The 12,343-nt window shown below is 38.8% G+C and overlaps 1 pseudogene; it reads left to right on the forward strand.

The window, feature by feature from the left end:
* The first annotated feature begins 3,747 nt into the window (after positions 1-3,747).
* Positions 3,748-12,005, forward strand: LOC112648262 (elongation factor 1-alpha 1-like; annotated as a pseudogene).
* Positions 12,006-12,343: the final 338 nt, after the last annotated feature.

Here is a 12,343-nt window from a genome sequence, read left to right on the forward strand (position 1 = left end):
ATCAAAAAAAAAACAAAACAAAAAAAAAACAAAAAACAACAAAAAAAAAACTTGTTCATCACTTGGCTTTTCCTGCTACATCAGCCACTATTTCTGTTTCCTATACTGATTCCTACCCTTTTTTTTTCAAAAGAATTATGCTGAAATAACCCAGAACTCAGCTTTTAGAACTTTTATCAACACAGACTCTTTATATTTCATTTATTCCAAGAGTTTTAAATAACAAATCTGTGAGGTTGACTATAAATGTTTATCTCTAGCTTGGATCTTTCACCTGAACATCAGGCTCATATATCCAACTTCCTCAATATCTTCACTGAAGCATCTACAGATATCTCAGACCTAATGTGTTCAATACTGAATTCCTGATGTCCACCCTTCCCCTGCCCCATGTATTGACATGCAATTTTTCCCTTCTTAATTATGACAACTGTTTGCTTTTAATTTGAGATAAAACTTTGTCTTTGAAACTAAAGTGGGTCTCCTGTAGGCAGCACATAGTTGAATCATTTCCTTGGTTCTTTTTTTTTTTTTTTAAATTTTTAATTTATTTTTGATAGTCACACAGAGAGAGAGAGAGAGAGGCAGAGAGAGGCAGAGAGACATAGGCAGAGGGAGAAGCAGGCTCCATGCAGGGAGCCCGACGTGGGACTCGATCCCGGGTCTCCAGGATTGCGCCCTGGGCCAAAGGCAGGCGCTAAACCGCTGCACCACCCAGGGATCCCCTCCTTGGTTCTTTTAAAACATTCTAGCAGTATCTGTTTTAATTGGCAAGTTTAATATGCTTATATTTAAAGTGATTATGGAAAAGGAAGAATTACTCCTGTCATTTTTCTATGTGTTTTTATATATCATACCTTTTCTGTGTCTCAGTTCCTCTAATACTGCCTTCATTGTTTGATCTTTTTTCTACTCTATCATGTGATTCTCTTCTCATTTCCTCTTCTGTATAGACTTATGGTTATTTTCATAGTGGTTACCACGGGAATTATAATTAACAATCCTACATTTATAACACTCTAGTTTGAATTGAAGCCAACTTAGTTTCAATACCAAAAAAAACTGTGCCCTTATACAACTTTGCTTCCTTTATGTTATTTTCACAAATTTTGTCTTTATACATTGCATACTCATTAATATAGAATTATCAGTTTTTATGAATCCAGCTTTTCATAAACTTGACGTTTTATTTAGTTTTGGCTTATCAGATAGGAAACAAAAAAGGAATTACAAACCAAAAATAAAATAATACTACCATCTGCATTTACATATGGATGTAGTTACCTTTCCTCGAGTTCTCTATTTTTTCATATGGCTTTGAGTTACTGAAGAAGTTTCTTTAGCATTTCTAGTAGGTCTGCTTGTGGTGAGCTTTTTCAACTTTTTGTTTATCTGAAAATGTCTTACTTTCTCTTCACTAAAAAAAAAGTTTATTCATTATTGAATTTCATAGAAATGGGATTATAGAGTATATACTGTTTGTGTCTGGCTTCTCTTGCTTAAATGTTTTTTTTTTTACTTTTTCTCTTCTATGCCCAACATCGGGCTCGAACTCATGACCCCAAGATCAAGAAATGCATGCACTATAGACTGAGCCAGCCAAGCACCCCTCTCCTTCAATTTTGAAAGATAGTTTTACCAAATGTATAGGTCTTGATTGACAAGTCTCTCCTACCCCTTTAGCCCTTTAAATAAGTCATCTCAATGCCTTCTAGATTCTGTGGCTTCCAGCAAGAAATTAACCACTAATCTTTTTAAGGATCCCTTGGATGTGACAAATTACTTCTCTCTTGCTGCTGTTAAAATTCTTTCTGTGTCTTTGGCTTTCAACGATTTGGTTATAATCTGTTAGTGTGGATTTTACCCTATATGTAAAGTTTATTACTTGGAGTTTGTTGAGTTTCTTGAATGTCAAGTTTCATATCTTTCCTCAAATTTGGGAAGTGGTTAGACATTATTTCTGCAAATACTCTTTCTGCTTCTTTCTCGCTCTCTTTTTCTTCTGGAACTCACACTATGCATATGTTGGCATGCTGGGTGGTGTCTCTGAAGCCATATGTTGCTCTGTATTACTATTTGTTTTCTATTTGTTCCATATGTTTTCTGCTCCTTTTTTCCCTGCCTACTTTTGAATTAATTTCGTATTAAAATTTTTTTCTTTTATCTCCATTTTGCTGTATTCTTTGCTTATTTTTAGTGGTTGTTTAGTGTTTCTAACATGTATTTTTAAGTTATGATAGTCTACCTTCAAGTTATATTGTATTACCTCCATCATTCACTTGTGAGGACTCTTGTAATTATATTGAGTCCACCCACATAATCCAGAATAATTACCCCATCTCAGATCCTTAACTTAATCATGTCTGTAAATATCCCTTCTGCAATGTAGGGTAACATATTCACAGGTTCTATGGATTAGGATATGGATATCTTTGGGATACTCAGCCTACCACCCCATTATATAAAGCATTGAAGTATATATTTTTCATTCCACCCCATTAAACCACTCATTAAGTAACTACATGCAAAGATTATCTTTAACAGGAAGTTTCCACATGGACAAAAAGAAAAAAAGTTTAGAGGAAGAGGCAGAGTGGTAGAGAAGAATAATCTCTAATCTTGAGTTTTTGTCCCAGATCTGTTTATCAATAACTGTTTATTTTTTAAAATAACCTACCTCTCCAAATCTCTGTTTTCTTGTAAGGAAAAATAGCTAGGAAATCTCCTAGATCCTTCTGTTTCTATAATTTGTAAATCTTATGTATCCTGTAAATTGATTAAGGCAGGATATGAAAGTGCTCATTGTAGAATAGATTCAGGCTTACAGATTTTAAAGGAGGTTCAGTTCCTCAGATAAAAGAGACCTACATTCTGCTTTTGCTACCAGAAAAGAACTGTACAAATCTAATTGCACATGAGGTAACATAACCTAAGCAGAGCTTCTGGGGAAGGCCCAGGAGTCAGAGAGCAAAGATGAGAAAAAAGACAAAGGGTTGGCACAGTTTCAATGCTCAGGAGGGAAACCTTTTAGCAGTGTTCCAAGAGAATCAACCAAGGTGTGGGTAAAAGCCCCATCATCAAACACTTGCAAAGCCTTTCCCTGAGGTCATGAAGTGGAAAAACAGACAGATAATGACTCAGAGCCTTAGCTGCGTGTGGGAGCCACTGAAATAAACTGTCAAAGGGGAAAGGTGGATTGCAACAGCTTCCACCAATGGTACTGTGGCAGTATACAAATTAGTATAAAGCAGAGGTAGAAGTCTTAGTCAAAAATATTGTCAGTGATCAAGGAAGTGCCTACAGGTTACTAATCAGCATGTGGGACTGCTTGCCTGAAGCAGGGTGGCAGGGAAGCTGGCTCTCCTGCTGGGACTTTGTCAGCTATCCAGGTACCACAGTGAGAAACAGATTTTGTTGTAGCAAGAGGGCCAGAAAAGTCTTCATTCTTGATCTGATCCATCATCTGAGAATTTTCAGCATGTGAAAGAGCTGATAGCAAGTATCAGTTGCATGTTAAACAAAGCAGGGAGCATGCCAGGGAGCAACACTTCATGTTGAGAGCTTAATGAAGAGGTCTGGTTATTTTTCCAGAGTCCTGTCAGGGACCAGGAGGGAACACAGAGTAGAGTAAATCAATGGATCATTAGAGACAGGACCAACGGTTTGACTAGAATGATTTGACTAGAACTGCTGAGGACAAATGTCTGTGTGGAAGGAGAAGAAAATCATTCTCAGGCTAAAGAGAGAGGGAGATACAGAGAAAGATTTTTGATGTTTAATTCTATTATAAGATTACAGAAAATTCTCCTTAAGAGCTTTTTGGTAAGTATGCCACGTATTATGTCAAATTCCTGGAACATATCACTAAAATAATTTTCTTTCAGGTGGTTTTAATCTTTAGTGTGTGGGCATTAGATTAGCAGGTTGTATGGACTATTAATTCAATGAGAAATTTGAAGAAAAAATTAGCAAAATCACTAGTAAGCCTGGATTGTTCTAGAAGTTTGATCAAAATGGTATATTTAGTATGTCTGAGCAGAAATATTTATAGTGCCTTTTGATATGGGAAAGAGGGAACAATGCCAGTGGTGTAAAATACATGCTGGATCCTCAAGCAAAGAATGGGCCTCCTTGTGGCTTGCTTATTGGCAGAATTAAAGACGTCTTTTGGTTGACCCTATTTCGTGGTTGGTTGCTTCGAAATTCTCAGACCGAAATTGAGTAGAACACATGATTAGAGGCTTATCCAGTTATGAGTATCTTTGTAAGGCAAAACCTATTTTCTTTTCTAGAACTAGAAAATTCCAGTGGGATGCAAAGGAGCCAGGGGTATAAAGGAGAGGGAATCAAAGAAAAATATTTCTGGCTTTCTCATAGCATTAGCAGTAGTAGCAAAAATCAAGCTTCTGGCTCAGCAGTGGCAGTGGACTGGTTTGCAGTAGTAGTTGCAACAAGACTGAATTTATAGGGTAGCAGTGGTATCAACGTTAGAGGTGTTGGTAGTTCCCCATAACTGAATTCCTGGAGGCAGTTGTGCAAGCCATAGTGTTTAGTGTTCTTTGGCATTATCTGTGACTGCTTCATGGGATGAGTTTGGTAGCATAATTTTGACTTTCATTTCTTGCTATTTAGCTCCAAGCTTAGTTCTTTGAGACCTCCTATTTATTTTATAAGCTGCCTGATGTCTTTTTAATAGATTATTTTCACTTTAGTTCTGCTAGACTTTGGTTTGCTGCTTGCAACTCAGAACCTGATGGATACTTCTGAGGACTTGGTAAAAATACAGATTCCATGGTCTAGACAAAATCAATCAGAATATCTGGCCCTGGGGCATAGGAATCTAATTTTTTAAAGATCTTGGATCAATCAATATTTTCTTTTTTATAGAAAGTGACAGAGAACAGAATTCAAAGCAGTTTAAATAAAAAAAGAGAATGTATTTGCATAATTTAGAAGTCTATGGAGTAGACATTCAAGCAGTACTGAATTTAGAGCTCAAGCAATGCCTTTGGGATTTGGTTTCTCTATTTCTGTTGGTTCTGTTTTCTGTGGTGTTTTCTTCAGCCTAACATCCCATGTAGTCACAAGATGTTGGTAGAGACTGCAGGCTTTACATCCTCTCAGTTTGTGTTCTCATAGACAGAACACTTGTCTTTGTCCTGGAAGCCATGGTTCTGATGGAGAACCATGTCTGAAACCATCACTGGGGCTAAGGGATTGTGAAGCTCCAATTAGTTGGCTGCTGACTTTTCTGCCACCTATGGAGCCAAGATTTTCTCAGGAACACATTTTCTCTTTTCCCTTTGTTGATAGTATCAACTTTTTGTTAACCATTAAACATCCGCATGCTTGCAGTTGAGTTGTGTACTCATTCAGTCACTTATTCATGAATAGTTTGAACTTGTGTTGTATTAGGCAAAGTGGATTTAAAGTGGAATATGATGTGGTCCTTTTTAAAAAAGAGCATAGACTCTATTGAGGGAGACACATGAGTAAAACATTATTTAAATTCATTTGATTTATTGATTATCTATTGAACACTTGGCATTATTCTAGTGCTAGGGGTATAGCAGTAAAATATAATAAAAATATATAATATACTCATATATTAATATAAATACAGTAATTTAGTAATATGGCAGTAATATAATAAAATAAAGTGATTGTCCTGAGAGAGCTTTTATTAAAATGGAAGAAGACAGAGGTAAAACAATAAACACAATATAGGAGACAGTGATAAGTACAATCGAAAATAGTTAGACAAGGCCTCTTTGAGAAGGTGGCAGAGGTGTGAAGTGAGGGAGTAAGCATGTGGATATCCCCAGGAAGAACATACTAGACAGAGCAAACATCAGGTGTAAAAGGCCTGAGGCAGGACCATGCTTAGCCAATGTAGTTGGAGTAGAGTACAGGGGAGAGTTGTTGGAGGAAAGTTTAGGGAAGTAATAGGGGCACTAGATTATGTAGGGTCTTATAAATCATTGTAATACCTCTGATATGAGAATAATTTGGAGGTCTGGAAATAATTTCTGAGCAGAGATATAATACACTTTTTTTCCAATCTCTCAAGGTATTATATGAAGACAAATGAGATGGAAGCTGGGAGACCAGTGGGGGGCATTACATAATCCAAGTGAGACAGAATGGGGCTGACCAGGATGAAGAGTAGGAAGTGGTTGGATTGTGGATATATTTTCAAGGCAGATCTTACAAAATTTGCTAATGGATTGAATGTGAGGTGTGAGAGAAAGAGGAATCAAGGATGACTCCAAGGTTTTTGCCTTGAACAACTGGAAGAATGAAATTGTTATTTACTGAAAAGGGAACATTGCAGAATGAGTTTGGTAGGCTGCCTATTAGACATTCAAGTGCATGTATTAAGTGGTCAGTTAGATATTCTAGTCTAGAGTTCAGTGTAGATGTTTAGGTTGGGATTCGTATTTGGGCACAGCTCTCCTTCCAGGTGTTATTTAAAGCTATGAAATTGATAACATCAGGTAGAAAATGAGTAAATGGAGCATATAAAAGAGCACTTCAGGTTTAGAGATTAGGCTGATGAGGGGAGGCAGCAAAGGGGATGAAGTAGTAGCTGCCAGTGAGATAGGAGGAGAACAAAGTGCTGGCTAGAAGCTAAGAGAAGAAAGTCTTCTAAGACAGAAGGAATGATTGGTTGTATCAAATGCTACAACTGTGCCAGGTCAGTGAGATGGTCGATCATTATTTATGAGTATGTTGAAGACTTTGTGACTTTGTTGAGAGTTATTTTGCTAGAAGAGTCAATATGAAAAAAACCAATTTAAATGTACTCCAGAGATAAGGGAGGAGAGAAAGGAGTGACAGTGAGTATTGACAATTTTTTATGGGGATTTGCTATAGAGGAGAGCAGAGAGATGAGGAGATCACTGGAAGGGGTGTGGGGTCAAGTGAGAGCAGTGTGATAAGTGAGTATAAGGGCAGTGTAGTTAGGGTGCTTTGGAGGTACATAGGAAGTTGCTGCAGGAGACGTTAGGATAGAATTTGCAAGGACGATCCAGGACTTAGTACTAATAGAAGATGAAGAGAAGATTTTTCAAATGAGGGATATGTTTGAAGGTACATAACTGTGACACAACATAAGGTTTGGCAAATTACTTGTAATTGAGAATGACTAAAAGAAAAGGTCATGAGGCAAATTAGTAGGATATTAGGCTAAGGATAGCATAACATTTTTTTTTAATGATTTTATTTATTTGTTCATGAGAGACACACAGAGAGAGGCAGAGACACAGGCAGAGGGAGAAGCAGGCTCCATGCAGGGAGCCCAACGTGGGACTCGATCCCAGGTCTCCAGGATCATACCCCAGGCTGCAGGCAGCACTAAACCGCTGCGCCACCGGGGCTGCCCAGGATAGCATAACATCTTGAAGTGAATTTTACTTTTTGAGCAAAACTGAACTTGTGAAATATTTTAAGTAGGGAGGTGAGGTGATGAGATTTGCATTTTCCAAAGAGAAGCCTAGAAGCAGTGCAGAAGATGGATTGCAGTGGGGATAGACAGACAGGAGATTATTGCAGGAACCCAAGTGAAAGTGATGACGGACTGAACTTAGGCAAATGGCAGTGAAATTAGAGGGAACAGATATGTAAGATGTGAAGAAGTTAAGATCCACAAGAGTCTCTGACTATTTGGAGGTCAAAGAGTGGAGTATGCAAAGAAGAAATGTAGCAGGACTTTCAGGATGGTAGGTCATTAGCAGAACTAATGACTAGAGGATTCGTTTTAAAAATACTATTTTAGTTTTGATATGTTGAGTTTAAGAGATACGTGGGAGATCTTAAGTTGACAAATGTAGTAGACATGAATTTGGAGTTCCAAAAAGAGGCTTGGGCTGGAGATACAGATTTAGGAACCATGAGGTGTAAATGTTGGCTAAGTCATGGATTTGGATGAAGTCACTCAGAGAGAGGGTGCAGAGCAAAAGTTCTTAATCTGAAGTTTGCTTAATGTAGTTGGAGGAAAACATCCAACTGTGCTGATTCTTCTCACTTTAAAACTATGACCACATGTTTTAAGTGATATCATGAAGGGCAGCAATCTTATTCTCAAACCTCTAACAACCCCTTTTTTCTTCATACTCAGCTGATGATTTTGCATCTAATTGACTGAGAAAACAGGAACAATCATAAAAGAACTACTTCACCTTCTCACCAGCAAGTCTACTGTGCATCTCTACACCCAGCGTTTTTATTCCTGTTGCAACATGAAAACTGTTCCAGCTTCTAATTCTAGTTGTGTACTGGGTCTTGGCCCCTCCTCTACTCAGAGACTTTGCTTTTGCATCATATCCTTTCTCTTTTGCATCATCTGTTTTCTCCTCTTTACTCATCACTCCCATCCTGATGCTGTAATATGTCCCCATCGGGAAAAGGTCTCTTGTGACCTCACATTCCTATCCCTCACCATTTCTCTATTCTCCTTTATAGGAACTCTCTTGAAAGAGATGTCTGTAATCACTCTCTCACCTCCCATGATTTCTGGAATGCACTCCAGTCAGGCTGTTGTTCTCTAATTCCACTAAAACCAATCTTAGGGTTGGTAAAGATCTCTTTCTTGCCAAGTTCAATAAACAATTCTTAATCTTCATCTTACTCAACCTCTCAGCAGTATGTGGCACAGTTGATTATTCTCTCTTACTTGAAACACTTTTTTGTTGTTGTTGTTGGCTGCCAGGATCTATTATTTTCTTTGTTTTCTTCTTATCTTACCAGATGCTTCCTTCTCAGTCTCCTTAACTGGATCTTTCTATTCTTACTGAAATTGAAAGAGTGAAATACCCCAGAGCTGAGTCTTTAGCTTTCTCATCTCTATTTGCTCTTTTCTTGAAGTGATCTCATCCAGAGTCATGGCTTTAAATAACATCTGGTCAAATATCTGTCTCAGAGAGGTCTTTCTTCTCTATGACTCTCCTACCCAGCTTTGTTTTTCTTCATAGCAATTATCACTATTTGAAATCACATATATATTTAAAGATATTTACTTATTGTCTGTCTTCCCCATGAGAACAGGGTTCTTGTCTGTTTTGTTCTCTATTATATCCTCAGCGACTAGAACAGTGCCCGGCAAATGATAGACTCTGAAAAAATATTTAATAAATGTATGTTCTGAAGAGGCTTCCATAGCTTTTTTCTTCTTAACACTCCAAAGGGAAGAATATTAGTTTCTAGAGGTAAAAGGTATAGGAGACAAAGAAAAACACGTGGAGAATATAACTATTTAAGAGGCAGGGAAAACATAGGATTCTGAAAAGGAGACCAAGAATTAATAGAAAGAATTGGGAAAGGCTATGAACCAGCAAAATTTTAAGCTAAGGAGTTAAGATAAAGGCAGAAGAGATTCTAGGTTGGGTAATGAAAGGACAAGTGTAGTTTCATGTGGTAAACTTCTATATTTTGGAGCTGTGGAAAGAGGAACAAAGAAAAGTATGAAATCCCAATCTAGTTGATGGGACTTTGCTTGGAGGGAGAGGTAAGAGGTAAGAGGTGGTGCTTGGGGGAGAAGTGGGGCACTGCTGTGACAAACACCTAAACATGTGGAAGTGGCTTTAGGAGGGATAATAGAGACTGGAAGAGTTTTGAAGTGCATTTGAGAAATATGGATGTTATGGGAAATTCTGATGAGAGCTTTTTTGCAACGGGTTTGCTGCCAGAACACAGGTGTCGTGAAAACCACTGCTAAACCTAAACCAAAATGGGAAAGGAAAAGACTCACATCAACATCCTCGTCATTGGACATGTAGATTCAGGCAAGTCTACCACTACTGGCCATCTGATCTATGAATGTGGTGGGATTGACAAGAGAACTGTCAAAAAATTTGAGAAGGACGCTGCTGAGGTGGGAAAAGGCTCCTTCAAGTATGCCTGGGTCTTGGATAAACTGAAAGCTGAATGTGAACGTGGTGTCACCATTGATATCTCCCTGTGGAAATTCGAGACCAGCAAGTATTATGTGACCATCATTGATGCCCCAGGACACAGAGACTTTATCAAAAACATGATTACAGGCACATCTCAGGCTGACTGTGCTGTTCTGATTGCTGCTGGTGGTGTTGGTGAATTTGAAGCAGGTATCTCCAAGAATGGGAGACCCATGAGCATGCCCTTCTGGCTTACACACTGGGTGTAAAACAACTAATTGTTGGTGGTAACAAAATGGATTCCACTGAACCACCCTACAGCCAGAAGAGATATGAGGAAATCGTTAAGGAAGTCAGCACCTACATTAAGAAAATTGGCTACAACCCCGACACAGTAGCATGTGTGCCAATTTCTAGTTGGAATGGGGACAACATGCTGGAGCCAAGTGCTAATGTGCCTTGGTTCAAGGGATGGAAAGTCACCCGTAAAGATGGGAATGCCAATGGAACACACTGCTTGAAGCTCTGGATTTCATTCTGCCACCAACTCGTCCAATTGCGTCTGCCTTTCCAGGACGTCTACAAAATTGGTGGTATTGGTACTGTCCCAGTGGGTCGAATGGAGACTGGTGTTCTTAAGCTTGGCATGGTGGTCACCTTTGCTCCAGTCAATGTTACAACTGAAGTAAAGTCTGTTGAAATGTACCATGAAGCTTTGAGTGAGGCTCTTCCTGGGGACAATGTGGGCTTCAATGTCAAGCATGTATCTGTCAAAGATGTTCACTGTGGCAACGTGGCTGGTGACAGCAAAAATGACCCACCAATGGAAGCAGCTGGCTTCATGGCTCAGGTGAGTATCTTGAATCATCCAGGCCAAATCAGTGCTCGATATGCACCTGTGCTGGATTGTCACACAGCTCACATTGCTTGCAAGTTTGCTGAGCTGAAGGAGAAGATAGATCGTTGTTCTGGAAAAAAGCTGGAAGATGGTCCCAAGTTCTTGAAATCTGGGGATGCTGCCATTGTTGATATGGTTCCTGGCAAACCTATGTGCATTGAGAGCTTCTCTGACTATCCTCCTCCGGGCCATCTTGCTGTTTGTGACATGAGACAGACGGTTGCTGTGGGTGTCATCAACGCAGTGGACAAGAAGGCAGCTGGAGCTGGCAAAGTCACCAAGTCTGCCCAGGAAGCTCAGAAGGCTAAATGAATATTATCCCCAATACCTGCCACCAGTCTTTTTTTTTTTTAAAGATTTATTTATTTATTTATGATAGAGAGAGAGGCAGAGACACAGGAGGAGGGAGAAGCAAGCTCCATGCCGGGAGCCTGACGTGGGACTCCATCCCAGGACTCCAGGATCGCGCCTTGGGCCAAAGGCAAACGCCAAACCTCTGAGCCACCCAGGGATCCCCTGGCACCCCAGTCTTAATCAGTGGTGGAAGAACAGTCTCAGAACTGTTTGTGTCAATTGGCCATTTAAGTTTAATAGTAAAAGACTGGCTAATGAAAACAATGCATATAAAACCTTCAGAAGGAAAGGAGAATGTTTTGTGAACCATCTTTTTTTGTGTGTGCGTGTGGCAGTTTTAAGTTATTAGTTTGTAAAATCAGTACTTTTTGATGGAAACAACTTGACCAAAAATCTGTCACAGAATTTTGAGACCCATTAAAACAAAAGTTTAACGAGGAAAAAAAAGGAAATTCTGATGGAAGCTCAGAAAGAAAGGAGTAGAGCTATAGAGAAAGCTTCCATTTTAGGAATCCATAAATAATCACAAGTGTAATGTTGGTAGAAATAAGACCATTAAGGGTCATTCTGGTGAAGTATCAGATAGAAATGAGTAACATGTTATTGGAAACTAGAGGAAAGGCAATCTTTGTTATAAAGTGTCAAAGAACTTAGCTGAATTGTGTTCATGTTCCAGTATTGCATGGAAGGTAGAATTTGCAAGCAATGAAACTGGATATTTAGCTGAGGAGATTTCTAAGTAAAGTGTTGAAAGAGTGATTTGGTTCTTCCTAACTGCTTATAGTAAAATATGAGAAGAGAAAGATGAATTGAAAAATGAATTGTTAAACAATTTGAGAACCAGAACTTGAAGGTTTGGAAAATCTCAGCCTATCCGTTTCCCAAAACTTGGAAAATAAATTTATGTTGTTTAAGCCATCCAGCCTACAGTATTTTGTTATAGCATTCCAACCACACTAAGACAGATTTTTGTAGCTACTAGCACCTGGAGAGGCACAACGTGTATTAAGGTAGCAGGCTGCTTTTTCCCCTCTAGATTCAGTTCAGGTTTTGCTCTGAATCAAAATGGTTTGCAAACTGGTTCTTTAAAAAGATTGAGTCTCTCACTTGGCCCTTGCTAGGTAATTAATTGTCAAGATAGTTTATTTTCTTATTTCTAGAGGGAAGGAGCATGTTCTGGGACAAAGGGGGATTATAG

Source organism: Canis lupus, chromosome 7, assembly GCF_003254725.2.
Source record: "Canis lupus dingo isolate Sandy chromosome 7, ASM325472v2, whole genome shotgun sequence".
NCBI lineage: Eukaryota > Metazoa > Chordata > Mammalia > Carnivora > Canidae > Canis > Canis lupus.